Here is a 26712-nt window from a genome sequence, read left to right on the forward strand (position 1 = left end):
GAGGACCTCATGAGATTTCAACAAGATAAACTTATCCAATAGAATTATGCTAAAATCCTTAGATAAAAATGGAGACTAATGCTTTCAATACATGACTTATTGAGGATGGAAACTCCCTTATAATTATGATGTTAAAAGGATCATGCAAAAAAGAGAGCGAAATGAGGTTGAGATCCTAAGAAAATAAATACAAGAACTAAGAAGTCAACTTTCCCAACTATAAATAGCTAATGATAAATGCAAGAACTCCTTCATAGACACCATAATTTCTCTTCCATTTGATAGAAGTCTCTACTTGGTTCCATTTCCTTGGGATATAGAGGTTGCCAAGTATGAAAAATATGATAGAAATGGTGACCCACATGACCATGTATGAAATTTCTATGCTCTTAGAATGGACTTTATGGATGAGGACACATACCTAATGAGGGTCTTTCCATGAAGTTTAAGGGGAGAAGCTATGGAATAGTTTACCAAATTGTCACCTCCCCTTAAAACATTTGATGAACTTGCATAATAATTTATCCAAAAATATTAATACAACATAAAATACCCTATTACTATGTTGGATTTGTGAAAAATAAAACAAAAGCAAGGGGCATTGTTTACCACATACCTACAATGATGGAGATCATTACATTGCATGTATCCCTAACAAATTCATGAGACTGAGAAATTTTACATCTTTAACAACACGCTTGTGCTTGAATTATATTATGATCTTGGAAAGAAAATATTTACCTAATTCAATGATGGTTGAAAGTGCCTATTGCATTGAAGATTTTTCCATCAAAAAGGGTAACATTGTTCCTAACAAGGATAAAAATAGCTACAGAAATAGAAAAGATAAGGGAAAACCTTGGAACAAAAAGAAGTATGTGGTTAATGATGGAGTTATAGATGCTCCTAATACTAAGTAATTGATATTCCATTATTACAATGCTATATATGTTGCTAAACAATAAGAGACCTCAAAGCCACAATCTTTCGACAAGGCCAAGAGGCCCTCTAAACAAAGACACACTTACACACCCATAGTTGACCCATATGAAGTGATCTTGAAAACTTTGTTTGCCAATAATCTCATAACATTGCCTAACATGTTTCAACCCTATGACCCAATCATAAAATTTGATTGATGGAGAGATGGAAAATATTGCAATTACCATAGGAATAAATGTCATAATACTGATAATTTCTACAAACTCAAGGATTTTGTTCAAGCTCTCATTGATAAGGGAAAAAACTTCATGGATGATTTAGCTATAAAATTTGACCATAAGGGTTTTAAATAATCATTTCTTGAATACAAAAATGAGAGACATCTAAAGCTAATGAAAAGCGTAATGATGCCAAGATTAACATCTATGTGTACAACAACACAAATAATGTAATCAACATGTTGGAACTTCTCAAGAGCATCTATATGATGGGACTCAAATTTTATGATGAGTCTAATAATAACATAGATGATGAAAAACCTAAGTTGATCTTGAGAATGCATAATCCCCATTAAAACTTCAAAGGTACTAGATCTAGGGTGTCTCTTAGGTTGGTTGATTCTTTCTCTTCTCATGGTGAGACCATGAACACTATCACTAGGGGGAAATCTAAGGTTGTTCGTAAAATGGATAATGATCCCAAACATGCCTCATCTCCTAAGAAAGTGGCTCTACCTATTATATCTTGTTATGATCTTGTAAGTCAATTGCAATGAACTCCCACATAGATTTCTATGTTCGAGTTGTCTCCTTTCCACAAGGAGATCCTAGAGAAAGCTTTATGCATAACTAATGTTCATAAATATATTGACACTAAAAGGTTCCAATCTATGGTAAACCACATTTCCTCACCTCACTGTCTTACATTTTCTAAGGAAGATGAAAGTTCTCTTAGTCATCCACACAATCTTTCCATTTACATCAAAGTTGAAATCTATTGCACTCGAGTCTGATGAGTATTGATAGACAATGGTATTGGATTAAATATTGTTTTCATTAATGTAATTCAAAAATTAGGAAGGTTTCAGTTTGCAATTGATCTTATATGTAAGATAACCATGAAAGCATATGATGAAGTTGAATGGTCCTTCAAAGGCCTCATTATACTTCCTATTCATGTGGCTCATGTGGAGAAAGATGTGATCTTCCAAGTATTAGACATCCTACTTTCTTATAATGTTTTATTTAATAGACCATGAATCCATGAAATTCAATCTATACCATCAACATACCATCTAGTAAATTAAGTTTCTATTCAATGGTGTAAAAGTAGTGATCCCATGTGACAGTTCCATGTCTATAAATATTCTTACTACTATAGAGTCACTAGTATCACATAACCAACATTCTAGTGACACTGTACCATCATTGATGAAATGTGAAAAATATTAAAATGACAAGTAATGGATTGTGGGAGTATACCTTAGACTCCTTTGCAACATTACCTATTTCTCCATGTTCTTATGGAAAATCATCTCAGACAATGAAACCCACTTCATTGGATATGACCATATTTTGTACCTTAGTTTAATCCTTGAACCCTTTAGAAGATGAAAATGAAGATCAACTTCTTAGATACCTAATCTATAGAGAGGAGGAAGATAATGACAAATTCATACTAGCTACCCCTATTTCTCCAAAAAGATATGGGAAATTCTATCAATTTCTAAGAAAAATGGGTTATCATGGTCAAGGACCTTTAAATGATAGAAGGAAAGATCTTATAGAACCCCTAAGTCACACCAATGAATGAAAAAGAAAATATCTTATAGGTTTAGAGTATTGGATTGATGATGATTTTCCATGATTTGATGAAGCAGTCCCTAAAATTAATGAGTCTAAAGATGACATTCAACCCCCTACTATTGCTTTCAAATATGATGAGGATATCACCCCTTCTACCTCCCTTCTTTATGGAGAAGATATAATGTTTCACAATAACATTGGTGAAGAATCTTCATCTAGGAGACCTAAATTTGATGAGTTAGATATTAAAAATCCCAATGGAAAAAGAATTAGTTGAAACATTACTTGATTTATGGCCCAATATCAAACTACTAATTCTCAAGAATATGAATGGTAATCCCTTTCTGATGCCTCCTATGAATTGGGCATAGATGTGGTGCATGCCTATGTTATCAAACTTAATATAGTTGATGTATCTTTTGTAGATTCAGATGAGTTCATTTCACAACTTGCATTAGTGGATCATGCTAATTCCTCTAGGACATATCTTTCCTTGGATTACTTTGAAGCTTTCTCTATAGGATTGAACTCTCTCATCACTATAGATGATTCCTGCCACATCAATAATCTCAAAGCTTTTGCCCCACCTTCTCTCATACACCTTGATCTCATAGACTAGTCTATTTAAAATCATAGACCTAAGATACTAGTGAAGGAGCACCTAGAGAATGGGTCAAATCTAGTAAAAAAATTGACTTGTAGTAGTTTTGGCCAAACAACAGTTGAATAAGGGGTGGGTGGTAATCCGAAGAGTATTTTTTGGTTAGGTTAGAAGACCTGGTGATCATGGACACTTCATAGTTTAATAAGTTGGATATACTAAGCTTGTTATTGCAAAAGTTTCTAATTAGGGTTAAGAAGAGTTCCTTCCTCGAGTACCCATATCATCAGAATTTGTAAGGTCTGCTTTATTTTCTTCCTCTTTCTCTGTAATGTCCTTTAAATCTGAGTCCTCTATTTTTTGACACCTTCTCTCTTTGTTTACATTTTTTAAACTCCTAATGAGTCAAAGTTCATCCCATTTTCTCCATCTTAGAGATACTACCTTTAGTATTCTAAGAATATATATTTTTGCCTCAAGGTTTTTGAGAGTAATAAACTACCCTTAAAGCCTATACATTAAAAATCATAATAATAGGAAATTAAGTAAGCCAAAGTCCATTTGGAAAACACTTCCAAAGAGTCAAAACAACCAATTTTCTTGTCCATCATCATTATACACAACTCCCTCCTTATGGTTAATCCTATCATTCTTTATTAGATTAACCACCTCCTCTATCATTTGATTTATACCATACCAATTAATAATACCATTTCTAAAAGTACAAATGTTTGCAACTTTACTAACGATTTTTATAAATTTTCCCTAATCTTGAAAAATATAGGTATTTTTGAAACTAAGAATGATATTTTCTTTTTTATCCATAATGTTTTTTTATCAACATTAGGGCCTCTTTTCTCTTTTAATATAATTTATGACATTTATTGAGTCACCCTCCAGCTAGACATAGTCACACATAAGATCCTTAGCCAAAGCGATAACATGTAAAACTACTATTGCCCCAATTGTGTGATTTGTTGGAATTTCAAGAAAAACTCCAACAAAACCTATGTAGAAACCATGAATAATTACTCCATAAGCCCCCACTCTTCACAAGTTCCCTATGTAAGGTCTAATGAAATTAACTTTAAGCCAACTGTTAGGTTGAGAAGACCAAATGAGATTAACACTTTCTTTCCATTTAGAGTCTTGTGATCTAGACAAGTCACAAATAGGGAGATTTAGTATAGAAAAAACTTCAAACTCATCATGAATATGCCTAAAAACTTTAAAAAATTTAATAAAATGTGTAACAATGCTTTCGCCCATGACTTTTACTACCAGCATCTACCCAACCAACCAAATAGACATTAATTTATTATTTAATATTAAATTAAAATTATAAAGAAAATATTTTATAATTTTATCATTATTCATAAATTACAATATACAACAATCCCATCAGCTAGATAGGCATTTCAACTTTTGCAGAGCTAGATATGTCACTAAAGACTATATTCCTACACTCTTTCTAGATATAGAAAATAAAGTGAGGTACAATAAAATTCCAAACAATATTTACCCTTCTAATAGCTATCTTCCATTTCTAAAAGAAATCCTCTATAGTATCTAGGAAGACCCATCAAATATTCCAGCACTGAAGAATAGAAGCCCAAAACTTTAAGGAAAATTGGTAGTGCATGATTTTTCTAGATGACCACATCTTCTATTGTAGGTCACTAAGAATTTCATCATCAACAATAAAAAAATGAACCGTTTATAGATCTCGAATACAAGAATGTTTCAATAAAAGTATGAAATTGGAGAAGATTTGGTAGAGAAGAAAATATTTATAATTCATCTTCTATATGACCTATAGTAAAGCCATAGGATTTATAAAAATGGGAAATATTTTGTCTTTAGAAAATACATTTCTAAAAATGTTGTTGTGGAGAAAGTTAGTCTACCTTCATTTTGGTTTCACAAAATCAGCCACATTTTTTCCCTTAGTCTTCAAAAAACATGAACACCTACCACTTGTTCAATAGTCATATATACCACAAATAGCCTAAGAAATTATAAAATGTTGACATCTTCAAATTTCACACTTATTGGAAAATTTGGAATCCCAGATTGGAGATCTTTTTCCAAGAATTTATTCATACTTGTTGGCTACAAACTCATCGCCTCATATAATTTTACAAGATAGATCTTGAATTTCTTCCCTATTGCTATGTGTGAATCAATCTAAATGGTCAATTCAATCATGGTTTATTATTTTATCCTTAAAACCATTTCATCATAGAATTTGTATGTGACTAAAGACTTCAATTCTCTGATATCAAATGAGAGTACTAGAGGATGAACATTTGATTTTTATTTCACCACTGTTTGGAAACTTTATGGTGGATAATTTGATAGTTTCATGACTAGAAGATAGATATTTAATAATGTATTAAGATTATGCCAACATCATAGCTAGGGTTTTAAACCTATTAATTTTTCTTTGATCAACTTCAAGCTAGAAGAGAAGCCACATAGAAATATATTGAAGCTTATTATCGAATATGCACAAGTCATCCAATTTATTGAAAAGGGTATCCATGTCAATACCATCAACCAACTGATGAAACAGGGAAGGGGAGGAAGTGCTAACAATTTGAAGGTTTATTAAGTAGTTGAAATGGGTTTTATGAGAGGGTGGAAATAAGGTGATCAAGGGTGTGTTTAGGACAAAGTTGAGAGTAGAATTTTTAGGTCTCTAGGTAGACCTAGTAGATTGGAAAGAAGATTAAAATAATTCATTCAAAACCTCAATATTCTCCTCTTATTGAGAGGCATTTTTAAATTTGGTCTTACAGGAAGGGTTAACTCCCATGTTAGAAATAGAGGGAATACTTTGAGGAGATAAAAAAATATAGAGCAGGAAGAAACAAGGGTCAAACCCATATTCTTAAGTTCCATAGATAGGGTAGTGGATGACTCATCCCAATGAGTCAAATTGTAGTGAAACTCATAAAGCCAAAAAATTCAAGCTCTGGTGAAGGGGGCTCCACCTTTGACTTAAGTTTTTAACAAAAATTGACCAAGTGGAAAATATCAAGAAGGTAAAAATCATTAACATTCATTCTCAAATAATCTAACACAGGGAAGAGGTAGGAATCAAAATGCTTGTACGTACTCTTAACTTGATCACAAACCATTTGAGAATCTCTTCCACAATTTTCTAGTAACTTGGGAGATGCTCAAAATTGAACCCACTTTAAAGATTCAAATTGTTTTCTCTATGGCCTAAGAAGATCCACATGTCCTCTTTGAAAGATAATTTGGTCACATTCCAAGGTATTTTGATCCCCTCCATGCTTATGTCAAAAATTTCTTCTATGGTTTTTTTTATACACCAGCAATGGTATCTTTTCTATTATCCATGATTTAAGAAACTTTTGAGACATCTCTATGGTAAAAAATTGAATACCCTTGACATACTTTTCCATGTAACCATCTAAATTGATCTACCAAACTATGATGTTATTCCTATATCTAATAGACTTATTGGGCTTAATCTAGCTATAGAACTCCCCACCCATGTTAGTAGAGAGCTAAATCCCACCCTTCATAATCCTATGCGTAAGGCTATAATCCAAAAAATAGAAAGAATAGAAAAGAAATGTACACACAAACATTTTGTGAAACGGAGAGGCCACTCATAGAGCCCTTGCAATAAAGGTAAGGAAAATATCATAACAATCAAAATCGTAAGTTAGATTCAAATTACTTTAAACCCATTAATGACATTGTTCTCTTTAGCTTCATTCTGTAGTATGTTAATATCATGAGAGATCAACACGTAAACTTCCCAAAATTTTAAAAACTAATATAATTTCCTTGTGTTTCCCACCTATCTTTGAGTTTATTACCTTCACATAATAGGCTTTGAAAATCACTTCATTCATTATCTTAAGAAGACTTAGTGTTTTGTTGATGACATGGTTATCCTGCCAACACACATGAGCCTTCTCATTTAGAAAGTTACTAACATTAAGAAAATTACGTTTAATTATAATTTTCTAATATCCCTTCTCATGAGCTAATGTCCCACCATGGAAAAGATAAAATCTCTTCCATGCAGGTTGTTTAGAGTCCTCTGCTAACAACACAAGTGACTAACACTTTATCTATGGAATTTCTTATGAGGCCACTCAATCTCACCTAACCTTTCCCTTTCTTTTTTCTATTGGCCTTTCAAACATGATCATGAAGTGACTTCCTAGAACCTTGGAGTGATGAATACTACTTTTTAAGAGATGATTTTGTTATCATTTTCCCTATTTTTATATTAAGCTACCACCATGGTAAATACCTACCATATTAAACATGAAAGTAAAAATGAGCACCACAAAATTTGAATCACTCTATAAGTACAAATGGTGCAAAATTAGTGCTAATTTAGGGTTTGGTTCAAATATCATATCATCATTTGATATTACATAATAAATTAGTTTACGGCTAAGATTAGTTGATTGCAGACTAATATTTAATTATTATTATTTTATTATTTGTGAAAATGTAAGGTAAATGTGCCTTAAGTCTTGGGAGCTTTGGTTCTTATAGGAGACCCTAAAATAGGAAAATAAGTATATTTTGGAATGACTTAAAAATCTTCATCTTAATAAAAATTTCATGTTAACTATCAATTTTTCTCCATCTTATTAAATTTAGTGATTTCTCCTCTTGTATAAGGTAGTATGGTGTAGCTCATGATTATTTTAATGTTTTTTTAACATTTCTTAGAAATTCTAAATATGTAGAGGCAACTATCAACTGATATTATAATAAATTTCTATTTTTATTAAAGTTAAAAAAGGTTCTACATGGACCCAAAACCCAAAAAATATCAAAATATAAGGATTAAAACAAAGAAGTCCAAAATTACAAATATGCTGGAAAAACATAAACCATTAAAATTTATAGCACTGTTAAACTAGAGACTAGAAAAAAAAAAAAAATGAAAGTATCACATGGAATAGACCAACAAAATTAGAAAACTAACAAACAAAATAAAGAAACAAAACTAAGCTAGTTCCTATAGTATCTTGGTCACCTAGAGCTCTAGCTGCTCCTTTGTATTCTTCGATCTAGTAGTGGCTTTCCTATTCAACTTTTCCCTTATTCTTTTACTAGGGCATTGGGCCATAAATTCTTTATGATGATCTTTGTCCTCTCCAACTAAGTCCACCTTGAGCTCAATGCCATCTGTATCCACCTTTCCTTTACCTGTAATTAGCTTCTGGACTTGCCCTTGAATTTTGGAGTCAACATCTCCAATAACTTCCTTCAACTCCTATATTTTCCATGAGATACCCTCATCCACCCTTTTCTTGGATTTGATCTCTTTCTGCAAATACTTTTCTTCTTTTTTGAATACTTCTTTAATGAATTTAATTTCGTTAATAACCCAACTATCAAAATAAATCGATGCCTCTACCTTTTCCTTAACCCTTAAAATATTATTTGGTGATCCTTTGTTAGGGCTAGTAGCAATGTCTTTCTTTTCATGCACATTAAGCACATAATAATGTTTCGATAGTGGAGTTTTCCCCATCTATGTTCTTCTCTTTACCAACATCCATAACAAGAATTTCCTTCTTCTCCTATTTAAAGGTCTTCATATCTTTAGGATTTCAAGTTGAGGAATTTTTAATTCATTTGATAGGAGGCGAATCATCACTTTATTCCCCTATTTCCATTTCATCACCTTCTTTACCCCACAAATCTTTAGAGACCCTATCCTCTTGAGTCTCCATAGATTCCTCCTCATCACTCATTTACGTACAAGTATCCTAACTTTTCACATATTTTTTTCTTAGTTGGAGAAGATTTTTCTCTTCTCCATGACCCACTTTCAAGTTTGATATTAGGGCTTGCAACAAGGCTCTTTGGTTTATAGTACTTAGAGAAAAGAAGGATGAGGCCTTCATGAAGAGTAGGTGAAGAGGCTTTTTTCCTATTACTGGTGACACTCATTTACCAATGTCTTTTTCTCCATTTTTTCATTGCAAAATTGTTTCAGCACCTTTGCTGTGATTTTCATCTCCTTGAAGAATCTCTTCCCATCATTCAACAAGCCAAAATTTTTAAAGATGAACTTGGTGTTGAGAGGGCAGAAAATCCCATACATTGTAACATTATATTCCTTTCACCCCTTAAAAATTTCATCATTTCCTTAGGTTCAGAGCCATGGAGATCTTCTAGATACAAAGTTATGCCTTCATTCATTAGTTCTTCACACACCTACAGTTCATCCCTCCAATCATCACAACTTCTAGGTTCTTGTCGTTTTGGCTCATCCCCCATTACACTACTAGTAGTCTTCTCACCTTCAAAAATTAGATGACTCTGTAAAATTTGTAGCAAAGGAGAATAATAATCAAAATAACATAGGAAACGTTCCTACAATAACATCTCTTAATGCTTTGAGTTTACCAAATTATATCAACTATTGTACGGACTTAATGTATACTTCATGCTTGTTTAGATTTTCCATGAGGCAACATGTCTTTTTCTTATAAATCTATCCCTTTACAAAATAGTCTTTTGTTAGATTACCTTGTCATGATATCCATCCTTCATCATGTACTCTAGGTTGGCAATGTAATCAGCAAATGTATTGGCTTCTCTATATGCAAGAGAAATAATTACTCTCTCAAAGGTATTTAATATCAACCTTGTCTCTTTTATAATTGTGGCTATTGTCCACATGGGATGGGTTTTCCCATTAAGACAGTTAATTATAGTTTTTTAATCTCATTGGACCCAAAGATAATTGCTATTATTATTTGATATGGCTTTTATAAAATTATGAACCACATAAATCAAAATAGATATAGAGCCCTAATTTATCAAAATAAAAAAGGTAAAAACCTACTAAAAAATAAGAGATTTGATTTCAAAAGAATTTTACCTTTTTCAACAAATTAAAAATGTAAAAATTATTATCAAAATATAAAATAATAAAATTAAAAGGAATAAATCTGCCTGATTGCCTATTACATTAAGACATAATGTCATTTTTTTTTGAGAGAAGCCATTACACACTTTCACATATTAATATTTGATGAAAAAATTTCTAGGCTCCTCTGCAATAGCTGTGAGCAGTAAAAATTAGTTATCTATATCTTGAGCTCCACTTTGTTTCTTAATTTGTTTCTGAAATTTTTTTATAAAGATTTATGTCACAACTGCAAAATCAGTTTCACAGGTAAAAAGTTATGAAAAATAAGTTTGGAATAGACATATAATTTAGTGAAAAGGATGTCAAAATATTATTAGTTAAAGAATAAAATCAAATCCTGTTGAATTGAATCCTTTTGTTGACAACAAGAAAAAATGAAGTAGCAGTAGCTGTAATGAATTTAAACCTTGTACGTCAGTACCAACAGCTCACTTTGATAAAATCATTCGTATAAGACAATAATAATAAGATAATACTAAGATAATATGGTCAAAATTTTGATACATGTAATTCATCATGGAACTTCGGTCATACTAAAATGCAACAGTCTCGTTTGAGATATTTTCTGTTGTTTTTAATTTATTATGTTGAACAAAGAAACGAAGTCATGAACGTAACCAGTCCTATCCATTAATTAGAGGCCATTAAATCTACCATGAATACTACCAGAGAAGTTGCAATAATGGAATGCCCACCTTTGTTTACCTATTCATCGAAGGATTGTAAGTTTTGAATATTACAACAGGATAAAAGATTATTTTTTAGGGTTAGCGACCATTCAAATTAATTTTTTGTTTTACTTTCCCAAATGCTTTGGGTGGACATGATAAATGAGGCCAAGTCAAGGGAACACCTCACAATGCTATTGAAGTCCTCAAATCATCACATCCCATTCTCTATTTATGTCCACTGCACTGCAACTTTTTAAAGGAAGGAAATTTGTGAATCAGGGCCTTAAAAGTATCAACCAGAGAGTAGAAGATATTGTTTATACTCTTTTGTAGAGCTAGAGTATGGCACTATCACGATTAGTCATGGGTAACTGGAAGGAAGCCAATGAAAAAAAACCACCCCTCAATTCAAGGTTTGTGATATGTGGGAAGAAATCTAGGGTGTGAAGAATTGGGATGGCCCGCTGGATCCCATTAACCCAATTGTCAAGGCAGAGATACTCATGTGAAAATTTTAACTATTGCAATCATTGATTAATAATCTCCTAAAATAAATGATTATTAAACTACTGAAAATAAATTCCCAGCTAATATCGACAAATAACACAACTGTAACTTCACTTATAAAATACGGAAAGAAATGTGCAACACAATGAACACAATATTTTTGGACAAATTGTCCCTAGAAAACCCCTAAGGGAAAACCAGTTCTACAGATGAGAAATTATATTAAACTTCAGCAAATCAAGAGATACAAAATTTCTTGCCTCTTACTGGTAGAATTTCGACAATCTCCTAAGTTATCCCGCTGATATTTCCCACTACTATTCCCATGCTAACATTGCACCCTTGCTAACACGCTAACACTGCGCCCTTGCTAACATTGCAAGATTGTTTGCTAACACTACAAACTTACAAACTCATTTGCTATCACTGCAAATGTTTCTCCAAACTTCATGTTCTCCAAATGCCCCCCTGACCTCCTTTTATATTACTCTTGTTGGTAAACCAACGGTCGAGATTGATTTACAATTGACAGTTGAGATTAAAACAACTTAACAACCCTAACCAAGTCAGTTTCTAGTTGTTTCCAAAAGTGGTCAATTAATTAATAAATATGTGTTTCTAATCTAACCAATTAGTTAGCAAAACAATTACTTGATAAATAATACCAAATGGACGAACAACTGTCCAAAGCTAACAAAACTAACACTCCCTCTTAGCGAGGAAGCTGTTCTGCAGGACACCTAACTTATCTCTAAAGAAGATAATTTTTTCCTTCCCCAATGCCTTAGTCAAAATGTCTACTACCTACTCCTCTGTAGGTATGTACTGTAGTTGAACTACTCCACTTTGTACACAATCTTTGATGAAGTGATATCTAATATCTATATGTTTAGACCTATCATGAAACACTGGATTCTCAGACAACTTGATGCAACTTTGATTATCACAATGTATCATAGTAGTCTCAACTTTTTGACCAAACAAAGGTACTAACAACTTTCAAAGCCATATAGCTTCACATGTCACCATGCTAGCTACTATGTATTCTGCTTTTGCTGAACTCAAAGCCACAGGCTTTGGCTTCCTATTGAACCAATAAACAACTCTTGATCCCAAGCTGAAACAACACCCTAAAGTGCTCCCTTTGTCTGTTGTACTTCTTGCCCAATCTGCGTCATTATAGCCTATCAACCTGATACCTTCACCTCGAACATATCTGATCCCATACTCGACTATACCATGCAAGTAACGTAGTACATGCTTAGCTGATATCCAATGCATTCTCTTTGGTTCAACCATGAACTAACTAAGAGAGTTAACTACAAATGCTATATTTGGCCTAGTGTTGACCAAATACATAAGAGAACCAATCAACTGTCTATATAAAGTGGGATCTACATCCTTCTCCTTATATGTATCTACTTTATTCCAATTCGTAATCATGGGTGTAGACATGGCTTTGCAATCCTCCATCTTGAATTTCTTCAAGATTTCAATGCAATATTTCCCTTGACCAAGGAAAATCTCCCCATCTGTCTGCCACACTTCCATGCCTAGAAAGTAGTGCATAAGTCCTAAATCCTTCATCTCAAACTCTTCTGCAAGGTTCCTCTTCCAATCCACTATGAGCCCTAGTGAACCTGTAAGAAATAGGTCATCCACATAAAGAACAAGAATGAGAATCTCACCCCCAACCACCAAGTAGTAGAGGTTAGCATGTACTTCACTCTTCACAAAGCCCATTTTCTGCAAGTATGTATCAATGTGCTCATACCACGCTCTAGGAGCCTGCTTGAGTTTGTACAATGCTTTCTTCAATCTGCACACATGTGTCTCTTTGTTGTGTGCTACAAAGCCTTCTAGTTGTTCTATGTATACCTCCTCCTTCAACTCACCATCAAGGAATGTTGTCTTGACATCCATTTTATGGATTTACCATCCCATCTGTGCTGCAATTGAGATTACAACTCATATAGAAGTATACCTAGCAACTGGAGCAAATGTCTCCTCATAGTATATTCCTTCCTTCTGAGAGAACCCCTTTGCCATGAACCTCACCTTGTATCTCTCAATGCTACCATTTGCACCATGCTTTATCCTATAAATCCAATGTGATCCAACTATAGCCCTATCTGTTGGTCTAGGTACTACCTCCCACACATCATTCTACATTATTGAAGAATATTCCACAATCACAGCATCTCATCATACTTGATGTTCTGCATCTTCCTGATAGTTAGAAGGCTCACTATCTACCAACTGACTAACTAATACCACATAGTCATTGAACTTGGTTGGTTGTCTTTGCTATCTAATACTCTTCCTAGGAGCTCCCACAAACTCTTGAGTATCCCTTTGTGTATCTGGAACCTTATGGTTCCTGCTACCAACTGTAGAGGATGAAATGTCAACCTCTAAGTCTTCTAGATGCATTTTCTATTGCACCTATTACTCCATACTCTGTGAATCTTTACTAACTAAGTCTAAACTCGTACTGGTAACTGTGCTTGAGCTTTGTTGCCCTTGACTTGGTCTTGGAGCTTCTGTTGGCTACTCACACTGATCATCTACTGGCAAATCTCTCGATCTCCTAAATGCCTTGTCCTCCATGAACTTGACATCACGTCTGACAATTATTCTTTTAGTCCCTGGAACGAAAATCCTATATGCCTTTGAGGTCTCACTGTACACAACAAAGTACCCCCTCTCTATAGTCTGATCTAACTTTGTACATGTACCTCCAAGAATATGACAATATGCCAAACTCTCAAATATCTTGAAGTGACTAACATCTAGCTTCTTCCCTGTGAAAGCTTCCTCTAGTGCCATCTTCCATAGCACCTTGTGTGGAACTCTATTCTGGATGTAGATTGTTGTATTACACACCTTTGCCCATAAGTAACAAGGCATGTCCTAGTCATGTAGCATAGCTCTTGCTACCTCTGATATAAAATGTTTCTCTCTCTTAGCAACTCCATTCTGCTATGGATTGTAAGGAATAGTCCATTCTCTCTTGATTCCTTCTCTGGTATAGAACTCCTGGAAGACATTTCCTTTATACTCGCCTCCATTGTCTGATCGAAGAACCTTTATCTTCTTTCCCATCGAATTCACCACAAGAGCCTTGAACTCTTGGAATTGACTGAAAACCTCATCCTTAGTCTTCAAGAAGTATATCCAAGTCTTTCTAGAGAAATCATCAATAAAATTAACATAGTACTCATATCCTCTGAGAGATTTCATCGACATCGATCCACAAACATCTGAATGTACTAGATCAAGAACACCCTTAGATTTGGTGTCACTCCTTGGAAAAGATGCTTTTGCAAACTTCCCCAACACACATCCCTTACATACATTGTCATGCTCTATGCTCACCTATAGAACACCTGTCACCTCTCACGAAGCAATTTAGGTGCTCAATGATGAATATGGCCCATCCTCCTATGCCATAGCTCTCCAAGATCTCTAAGACCAGTGTTGCTCATGAGTACCTTAGGAGTATCAAATTGCAATCTATAAAGGCAATCACTCCTAACTCCAATAATTATGGGTGATTTCCAATCCTTGTGCTTAATGAACACATTTGTCCCTCTAAAGAGTACATTATACCCTCTATCCTAAAGAACAGATACAGAAATCAAATTCATACTTAAGCTTGGCACATATAACACATCATAAAGTGGAATTATCTTTCCATTCTCCCTCTGAAACTGAATAGTCTCTTTCCCAACAGGGTTGAGCTTGGATAAGCTTCCCATAGAAATCTAGATGTTGGTGTCCTCCTCCTTGTAACTAGAGATGTACTCTCTAACTCTTGTCATATGAAATGACGCCCCACTATCTATATACCAAACACACTATGAGGTTGAGCTAACCATACAAGCTATGAGTGCAAACTCATCTTCCATTCTACTAGGGAGTTCTTCTGCACTTTTTGAAGCTACCACCTGCTTCTTACCCTTCTTCCTCTCTCGAAAATCACTAACATAGTGGCTAAACTTGTGACATCCAAAGCACTTGACCTTAGAAAGGTCCTTCTTCTTCTTTTCATTTTTTGAATTTGATCCTTTGCTAGATCCCTTCTTTGCTTTCCCTTTACCTACTAGGGCAACATTCTCTTGTTCCACCTCATTTTTTTGACTCTTGTTGGCCCCATTGACAAGACTTAGTCTAAACTCCTCCTAAGTGAAATCAGTCCATAGTTGATCCCAACTCGATAAAGTATCTTGTCCACTGACAACTTGAACAAAGACACTCCATTGTTTAGTAAACCCATTTAGGGCTATTCTCACTAGCTCGTCATCACTAGGGCTATCTCCAATAGCTGCTAACTTGTCCTTGACAAGTTTGAGCTTGGTGAGGTAACTTGTGACGTCTTCTCCTTGATTCATTCGGGTATTCTTTAGCTTCTCTTTGAGAATCAACTTCCTATTGGTGGTAGCATTCTGGTATAGATTCAGAATGACATTCCACATCTTCTTTGTCGCATCTAGCTTTGCGATATGTCAAACAATATGATCCTTGACACCATCAAGGATAATCCTCCTCGCTTTGGCATTGTCCTTCCTATATGCTACAAGTTGTGTTGCATCCATTGGTACATGTACAATACTACTAGCATAATCCTTGATACCATTCTCTTCCAACAATAAAGAAATTTTGGCCTTCCAGACACAAAAATTTGAGGCACCATCCAATCTATCCTGATCTCTCAAACCAACTGAAGCCATCTCAAGGGTTTAAAGCAATAATAAATCTAAAGAGGTCAAAAAATTTTTTCTAGGGCAAAACTCTTCTACTATTAACAATGCTCTAATACCATGTGAAAATTTTAACTATTGCAATTACTGATTATTAATCTCCTATCATAAATGATTATTTAACTGTTGAAAATAAATTTTCAGCTAATATTGAAAAATAACACATCTACAACTTCACTTATAAAATACGGAAAGAAATGCACAATACAATGAACACAATATTTTCAGACAAATTGTCCCTAGAAAAACCCCTACGGGAAAACCAGTTCTATAGATGACAAATTATATTAAACTTTAGCAAATCAAGAGATACAAAATTCCTTGCCTCTTACTGGCAAAATTTCGACAACCTCCTAATTTATCCCACTGATATTCTCCACTACTATTTCCATGCTAACATTGCGCCCTTGCTCATGCTAACACTGCACTCTTGCTAACACTGCAAGACGGTTTGCTAACACTGCAAACTTACAAACTCGTTTGCTAGCACTGCAAATGTTTCTCCAAACTTCATGTTCTCCAAATGCCCCCCTGACCTCCTTTTATACTACTCCTGTTGGTAAACCAACGGCCGAGATTGATTTGCAATCGACGGTTGAAATTAAAACAACTTAACAACCCTAACCAAGCCAGTTTCTAGTTGTTTCCAAAAGTGGTCAATTAATTAACAAATATTTGTTTCTAATCTAACCAATTAGTTAGCAAAACAATTACTTGCTAAATAATACCAAATGGACGAACAGCTGTCCAAAGCTAACAAAACTAACAACTCAGATATGGTGATTTTGCACAGCAATGCTATGATTCATTTGACAACACGCCATCTTCAACATACTATGGGAATTCTAAGCGTAGCGAAATCTCCCTCGCCCAGAGACTGGAATTGCTGAAATGTGGGCGTGGATATGAAGTTACCAAATACATATACGCCAAGAAGAGTCTTTTGGACTCCATTTTTGGCCAGGAATCAAGTGAGGGCGTTGCCTGGATTGGGTATATTGCGGTTTGCACTGACCCAGTCGAGATAAAGAGACTGGGAAGACGTGACATCGTTGTTGCATGGAGAGGCACCCAAACTGTCTTCGAATGGATGCCAAATCTCAGAGACGTTTTGGTTCCTGTTATGACATCAAAGGCTACAACTTGCTCCAACAGCCAGACCATTTCAAATCCTGATGTCAGAATAGAGAAGGGTTTTCTAAGTTGCTATACTTCCACCGACGAAGAATCTGTTAGATGCACGCTTAGTGGAAGAGGAATGGTAATGGGCGAGATAACCCGATTGGTGAAGAAATACTCAGAGAAAGGAGAAGAATTGAGCATAACATTTACTGGACACAGCTTGGGAGCTGCACTTGCAACTCTGAGCGCATATGATATCAAAGAAACCATGGTGAATAAGTATGGTATGACCACAATTCCCGTCACAGTGTTTTCTTTCGCTTCTCCTCGCGTAGGGAACCTCTCATTTACCCAACATATGGAAGACATTGGCCTCAAAGTGCTGCGTGTGGTAAACCACAGAGATCTTGTTCCAAAAATTCTTGGAGTTTTCTTCAACGAGAATTTGGGATGGCTGACAAGGATTCTGTACTGGCTTCCATGGGCGTATGTTCATGTGGGAGTCCAGATTAGTTTAGACAGCAGCAGCTCGCCTTTCCTGAAGACAACGCATAATCCTGCAAGCTTTCACAACTTGGAGGTTTATTTGCACGCACTTGATGGTTTTCAAGGAAATCACAAGCTGCCCTTTAAGTCCTCCGGAAGAGATCCAGCTCTGGTTAACAAGTACTCTGATTTATTGATTGAAAGCCTTCAAATCCCTCTTAACTGGTGGGTAAACAGAAATAAAGAAGTGGTGAGACGCATAGATGGTAAGGTTGTCTACTCTCCTACAACTCCAACACCTGTTCCTCTTCCGCAGATTCCCCTCTAATCTATTCTTTTCAATTTTCAATTTCATTGTTGCTTTGGTTTTCCGGCACTGAGAATCCCACCATACTTTCATTGTTAATAACTAATAATTTTATGAGGGTAATGTTAGTTATGATCATGCTAGCTTGTCTCTGCTATAGAGCACTATTCACAGGCGCAGTGTCGAGGTTTCTTTATATTTGTAAGTTACATCAGCATAAACCAGGCACTGCTTTTCTGAAATTGGGGCTTATATATTTTAAAGCTTGAAAAGCAGATTTAATGTATAGTTTCAAATTTGGCTAAATGACTGTATGGTATTGAGTCCTCATATGAATCGGGCAGTGATTTCTCAATCGGCCTTCTATATTTTCTTTTGGAAGTTTAGAGTTAATGAAATCTGGGCCCGTTTGGTTGATGGGAGAAGAATAGAAAAATTGGAATACGATTTTTATTTTCTGTTTGGTTGATGGAATAGGAATAGAAGAATTTGGAATACGATTTTTGTATTCCTATTTTGCCTCTAAAATGAGCTTATACCCATTCCAAAAAAATAGCTGTTATTGGAATAGCCATTCCTATTCCCAATATTACATGCTTATTCTCCATTCCTATGCTTGTGGCCAAACTGATTTCCACCTTCCATTTGTTAGAAATTAATTAATTATCTCTACCTACTACTGTCAGCACAGACCAGAAGACTCTTTAGAACTCAATGAAAACATGTGCAGCCGCTGAAACACCTTGCCAACTATACTCATTAATATTGTATTATACTGGACCTTTGATCAGCAGAGCTCATTTTTGAGTTTCTTATAGCTTCTCCTCTCTTCTCTTCTTCATATTTTATCTTGGTATCACAGAAGCGCAATTGTTTTTATTTTAACTCTATTTATAAAAGTGGATTAACACTAATTATTTATAGTGGATAGAATAGTTACTAGCTGTGATATGAATATCAGGATTTAACTGTGTGATTTTGAGTCAAACTCGATGACCCATGTTTCATGAGTAGTGATTCAACATGAATCCATCTCTCATGAGAATAAATGGAACACTTAGCACTCATTGGATCTAGGTGATGCTCACAGGGGTGAAGCACCGGGACTTCCCGGGAGGTCACCCATCCCAGTACTACTCCAGCCTGAGCGCGCTTAACTACAGAGTTTCCTCCATAGTTAAACCCAAAGCTTGCAACCCCATTTGCAAAACCTTCACCAAGTGTTGTGCCTTATGAACCATTCATTAGAAAGCCCCTTAAGCTCATCAATTGATAAGTAGGAGATAATTTCCACAGCTAGTCAAATTGTGATATGAATATCAGGATTTAACTGTGTGATTTTGAGTCAAACTCGATGACCCATGTTTCATGAGTAGTGATTCAACATGAATCCATCTCTCATGAGAATAAATGGAACACTTAGCACTCATTGGATCTAGGTGATGCTCACAGGGGTGAAGCACCGGGACTTCCCGGGAGGTCACCCATCCCAGTACTACTCCAGCCTGAGCGCGCTTAACTACAGAGTTTCCTCCATAGTTAAACCCAAAGCTTGCAACCCCATTTGCAAAACCTTCACCAAGTGTTGTGCCTTATGAACCATTCATTAGAAAGCCCCTTAAGCTCATCAATTGATAAGTAGGAGATAATTTCCACAGCTAGTCAAATTGTGATATGAATATCAGGATTTAACTGTGTGATTTTGAGTCAAACTCGATGACCCATGTTTCATGAGTAGTGATTCAACATGAATCCATCTCTCATGAGAATAAATGGAACACTTAGCACTCATTGGATCTAAGTGATGCTCACAGGGGTGAAGCACCGGGACTTCCCGGGAGGTCACCCATCCCAGTACTACTCCAGCCTGAGCGCGCTTAACTACAGAGTTTCCTCCATAGTTAAACCCAAAGCTTGCAACCCCATTTGCAAAACCTTCACCAAGTGTTGTGCCTTATGAACCATTCATTAGAAAGCCCCTTAAGCTCATCAATTGATAAGTAGGAGATAATTTCCACAGCTAGTCAAATTGTGATATGAATATCAGGATTTAACTGTGTGATTTTGAGTCAAACTCGATGACCCATGTTTCATGAGTAGTGATTCAACATGAATCCATCTCTCATGAGAATAAATGGAACACTTAGCACTCATTGGATCTAGGTGATGCTCACAGGGGTGAAGCACCGGGACTTCCCGGGAGGTCACCCATCCCAGTACTACTCCAGCCTGAGCGCGCTTAACTACAGAGTTTCCTCCATAGTTAAACCCAAAGCTTGCAACCCCATTTGCAAAACCTTCACCAAGTGTTGTGCCTTATGAACCATTCATTAGAAAGCCCCTTAAGCTCGTCAATTGATAAGTAGGAGATAATTTCCACAGCTAGTCAAATTGTGATATGAATATCAGGATTTAACTGTGTGATTTTGAGTCAATGATTTGCTTTTTATATTTTGTGTGTGACGCCCAAAAATGAGGACTGCGCTTAAGCTTCGGAAAATCCATGTGTCCGGATATTTTGATTTATTTTTCCTGTAAATAATTCGTGTATGTTTGCGTGAAGTAAAGTAAATGTCATTCTGCTCAGAAACGCTTGACCTAATAACACAACGCTCAAAATTGTTTCTGTGGACAGCGGTATTTGTCAAGGATTTGTATCTGCTACACTTAAGTAAAGTATTTTATATATCTACTCATTTTTTTCTTTTCCACTGTATAATCTATGTGGCTGTAGATACAATAAATTGGTTAGTGGCTATTCGACAAACTAAAATTTAAAAATATATAAAAAATGTCAAAGGAAAAAATATTAAGTGTTTCTTTTGGTAAGATAGCGGAAAATATCCCTATTTCTTTAGTGTAATTTAGTGCACTAAGAACTTTTTGACTATTTGTTGGATTTTGTCAAATTTTGGGGGTAGGTGAGTGAAGACCTTAAAGCTAAGGTTTTGGCTTTTGGGTATTCATTGATCTCTCTCTAGGCATCATGAAGCACAAAATGGTCAAAAAGTGTTATATCAAAATGGTTGTCTCATAATTACTATGTTCATGCATTAATAGTCATTGAATCCAAAACTGTCAACACTTGTCATTAAATGTCCCATCAATCTTCACGAAATGTCCTAATATTGATGCACAAAATAGTCAATCTTCAAGCAAAAAAGATAAAAATTGAATGATTATTAGTACATGTATAACTGACTATTAAAACATTATTTAATTTTTTAAGACTCTTATAAGAACTTTAACGGAAAAATATTTATAAAAAACTCTCACTATTATTATACCCCCAATTATACATTTACTTTAATTTCTATCTAGATATTTGCAATTGATATAGCTTTATATTAAGCGGAAAATGAATGTTGAGGCTATAAATAAAGTGAAAAAAAAAGTAAACAAGCTTGGGACAGGGGAATGTGTTGTGGCAATTGCCATAATTGTGACACTTGTACTTAACAATAGATAGACACACTTATGAATGCTTAGCAACTCCCGTCCATGGTGTGTGCTTCTGTAGAAGGTCCCCACTTCATATCTAGTGTAGGTGTGACTAGATCTACTCCTTATCCTCATTCTATATTGCTCTTGGTTTTTTATGAGCCTCCTCTAGCCTCTGAGGCTCATATGTTTCCTTCTAGGATCCCCTATCTACCTAATGTTTCACCTTCACATGCATTTGTGCTCCCAACATGACACAGGAGCATACTAACCCGAAGAAGGTGGATATCCCTAAATCAAGCAAGGAAAATGCCTTTCTTGGTCACAAAGATGTCATGACACTTAAGGAGGTGCCTGAGATCACCCATGAATAAGATGGCCAAAGATCTGCTTTCTAGATCCTATGATTGAGAATATATTCTTGGTTTTTCTCAAGCTTTGGTAGGCCACTAAGATACACAATGGTACACCTTGAAGTGGAGACTCAATGAATCGATTAGTGTTTCTGTGATGCTAGGTGATTTTTTATTTTAGTTTTATGTTTGAAGAGGATAGGAGTGCCATTCTAGTGGGCTCTTGCAACCTATGTAAGCATGCTTTGGCTTTGCCTAAATGGAAACATGGGCTTGATCTTGCTATAAACTTGAACTATATGTCTCCACTATGGGTAAAACTTCATGGTCTCTCCTAGGAATTCTAGGGTGAAAAGATCTTTAGATGGTTTAGAGACTCTTTTGACAATTTCATCAAAATATTAAGCATTAATTTAATCAAATATAGGCTAGTTTTTACTACATTATGTGTTAACATTGGTATCGAGCAACACCCTCCCTGTTGTGGTGAATAAAATCCAAATGGGGAACATGTAATCAATCTATTTCCTATGAGAAGCACCTCTCTACTATCAACAATGCTCCTACTATAGACATTTCATTTCAAACTACATAAAATCCTAATGAGAGAAAGAGAAGCGTTAAGGAAAAAATAAAGGGAACGTGTCAACGGTGGAGACAATTGAACGTTGTAGCTTCTTTGGGAAGAGTTCAAAAACCTCCCTCACAAGGTGAAGTAATGTCCCACTAAGAAAAATATATTATTGGTGGATTACCTCTTTACTAAAAGGATTGTGAAGCTTGTTTCTTAACCCAAGAAATTAGTAAATGAAGACATTAAGGGAATCTAGAATAAGGTGAAATTTCTAGGATTGGTGAGTTGGGATTAGGGATGAACTCTACACTATGAACTAAACCATTGATGTCAGCACCCATATTGATTGACTAAATGAAGAATGATTTAGTTTTGGTGGTTCTCCCTATTGGGAAGGAAAAGGAGGATGGTAATGGTTGTATGGGCTCACTGGTTATGGACCCCAAGAGTACAAAATATTTTACTTAAAGAGAAAATAAGAATGTGGTGATTCATCCTATTAAGTGTGAGTTTTTCTTGAAGCAGTGGGGAGATTTTGCTTCTCCAAGAGGCTCACCGACAATATCTCTATGAGTCATTAAGGAAGTGTATACTCCTATTGTGTCTATGGTGTCCCACATTGATTTACTCTCACCCCCTTCATCTCTTTTGGGATGTAAAATAAGGGAATATAAAGAGGTTAAGAGAAAGACTTATGGAGTGGTGTTGGCAAATGTTGCATTAGAAACTAAAACTGGGAGACTACTAGGGAGGACAACTACAACAAAAGTTGCAGCGAGGGATATTGCTCAAGGAAAGAATATTACATTGGGGGATACCCAAAACAAGAGGAAATGGAGGTTATTTCTTAGAGTGTGAGGGGAATCAATAGTCCTAGGAAACAATATGCCTTAAAACAAAAGATTTATGGAAATAAGGCTAATATTATACTTATCCAACAAGTTGAGATGACAAGACAAAATTTTGAGAATATTGCTACCTACATATGGTTGGGCTTGGGATTCTCTTATAGTGAAGTGATGGGATCCCTAGTGATATTTATATAATGTGGGACCCTATGAAGGTGATAGGTATGGAAGTTTTCTACAATCTCCACTTCTTGTTTGTGAAATTTGATAATAAAGTTTGTAAGTGGCTTCTTTTCAATTTCTATGCCCCCAACACTCAAGTTGGAAGGTTTCTTTTTTGAAATGAAGTCTCTCAGGTTACTAGCATACATCAAGATAGTAATATCATTTGTGTGGGTGTCTTCAACACTCCCTTACACACATTGGATAAAATGTGGCATTTGGAGGATTGCTCAGAGACTTTGTATGATTTTGTTGACCTCTTGAGAAGCAATGACCTCCTAGAAATTAATGTCCAATCTACTTCATTTACTTAATCCAATAATAGGACTGCCACTAATCTTATCTGGAAAAGATTAAATAGAGTTCCCATCTCAACTTGGTGGGACATTCTCCCCTTCACCTATCTTCAAGTGTTCCCTAGGACAATTTTGGACCACTTTGTGCTCCTTATTTGTTGGGCCTTTCATAATTCTTGTACCTAAAAATCCTTTAGGTATGAGATTGTGTGGAATTCTCACCCTTAATTTAGGGATTGCATCAACCATTGGTTGAATATTTTGGTAGAAGGAATCACAATGTTCATGATAGCATGAAGTTAGTGGGAAATTAGAGTAATTTTTCCTTTGGACACATCTTCAAGATATCTAGAACACTCTAGCTAGTGGAGTAAATCTTCCTTTGGATACATCTTGAGGATATCTAGAACACTCTAGCTAGTGGAATTCACTCTTAGAAAGGGAAGATATTTTTCTACAAAGAAAGATCTTGGATTCAATGGCTAATTGAAGAAGACAGGAACACAACTTTCTGCTACATGTTTTCTTCTAAGCATAATAATAGGAATACTATAACCAAGTTGATGGGTTCTCATAATAAGGAGTCAATAATTGAAGTTGATTTGGGGAATTGGGAAACCAATTACTTTCAGGATATTTACAATCAACCTATCCAACCTCTAAACCTCGATATAAGAGATGATATGTTAAGAATAATTAACATGATTTTGGATGAAGGTATGAATCAGGGTATGGCCATGAAATCTAGTGTCAAGGAGGTTAAAAAAGTTTTTTCTACATGGGGCCATTCAAGGCACTAGAGCCTAATGGATTTTCCCCAACCTTTTTCCAAGTGTTATGGGAAATCATCAAATATGACATGGTTCATGCCACCAAAGATTTTTTGAGGAAATGACTAATTGTAAGAGATCTTAATAAAATATAGATTTCCTTATTCCCACCCCTAGAAAATGCACCAAGAAAGGCAATGCGACCACTTTCCCCCAACTTTCTTATTATTATGGCTAAATTTCTTGGAAAATTTTAATGGCTTTGATTGAGAGAGGAAAAATCAAAGGCATTAAACCTGCCTCAACTCTCCCACATGAGGTCCTACAATAATTTTTTGATAATAGATTCCTTTATAGATTATCCTCCTTATGAGAGGCTAGGTGTCAGAAGGAACTTTTGGATCATTATGGTGATGCCTCTATCCAATATATCAACTATCAAAGAAGGAAAATATACTTCTTGAATATTGAGAGATATCTTCAAGGCCGACTTACTAGAAAACTCTATTGTTAGATGGATACTCTTTGGGACACTTACCTTCCTTTCTAGGGTAAAAGTACAAAACTATGTCACCTTTCATGTTGGCTAATCAAAATGACTAAATTTGAGTATTTTTATCTAAAAATCAATTTTGTTCAAAGATATGATCTATGTAAATTCATCCTAGAAAAGTTATATATTGTATCACACTTTTCCAATTGGAAATGTCTATTAACTTAATGTTTTATACTATTTTGTATCCAATTACTAAAGAAATATAATTATTTCCAAAAACTAATGTTTCAATAATTGTTATAATTTTTTATGATATATTTTTAATAACTTATAAACACCATTTGATAGAGTCCATAGTCAAGAATATTGTCATATAGAGTTTATAGTGTATTAATTAGATATAGTATATTTTAATTGAAAAATTCTACAAGCATGTATTTTAACAATTGAAAAGATGTGAATTTTGAGAAAGAAAAAACTAGTAAATCAGATTATAAAAATTTAAAACTTATATGACATTCTAGAGAAAAGAGTCCTCTTCTAGAATGTATAATTTTTATTTTGGTTAGAATACATTTGTTTTGAAAAATGTAGTGGGAGATAAAAACTACTGATTTCAGGTGAGTTGACATTTGAATGATTATAAAAGTGAAAATAAAAGTCTAAAGACAATTTTTATTTTTGAGTATGCTATCTATAACATAGTCTAAGATTAAAGGGAAATAAGTTTATTTCCACATAGTTTTGTGGTGGGAACTAGACCCCTAATTTTCAGCATTTTTAGCAACTAAAAAATTATGAAAATATATCAATTCTTAGTCCAAATAATTGTTAAAAATTATAATCCTAAGCTTGATCAATTTCTACACATTTGATTAGTTTAGTTCATTTTCAAATTCTTAATAATAATACCATTTTTATATCATTGAAGGTGAATAATTGTACTTTTGTTATCCTTTTCCTTCACAAAAGGGTGACACATGTTTTTTCTTTGACCATCTAACCGTCACTATCAAGGAGATTTTTGGAACTTGGTTGTGGAACACATGGAAAGGAAACTTGTATGATGGAAAGTGAAAGTTCTTGGTAGTAAAGGTAAACTAAAATTTATTTTTTTCTCCCTTCGAGGTATACATTTTATTTTATATCACTATTTAAGATATATAGTAGAACTAGAGATACTATTGAGAAAATCCAGTGCAACTTTTTATGGTACAACAATAACGAGAAGTCTAGGTTGAGCCTTGTGGCATGAGGTAAAGTTTACAATCTCAAACCTTAGGGAGGGCTAAGATTGAGGAGAATTGAAGAGCTTAAGAAATCCCTACTGGTTAAGATAGGATAGAGATTGATTTACTATTCTACTAGATGAAGCTTAACTATGAAGGCCAAATACCTTTGAGCAACTCATTTTAGGTATAATTTATACACTAATAACCTTAGAATAGGTTTCAAAATCTAGAATATCATTGTTAAAAGATGGAGATTCCTTTTGAAGAAGGAAGTAAGATGGGCGATTAGGGATAAAAATAACATTAGATTATTGGAAGATAACT

General features: G+C 34.8%; 1 pseudogene; it reads left to right on the forward strand.

Moving 5' to 3' along the window:
- The first annotated feature begins 11313 nt into the window (after positions 1-11313).
- LOC149537589 (phospholipase A1-Igamma2, chloroplastic-like) lies at positions 11314-18177 on the forward strand (annotated as a pseudogene).
- The last annotated feature ends 8535 nt before the right edge of the window (positions 18178-26712 follow it).

Source organism: Cupressus sempervirens, chromosome 9 (genome assembly GCF_028749045.1).
Source record: "Cupressus sempervirens isolate cs-2001-9-10 chromosome 9, ASM2874904v1, whole genome shotgun sequence".
NCBI lineage: Eukaryota > Viridiplantae > Streptophyta > Pinopsida > Cupressales > Cupressaceae > Cupressus > Cupressus sempervirens.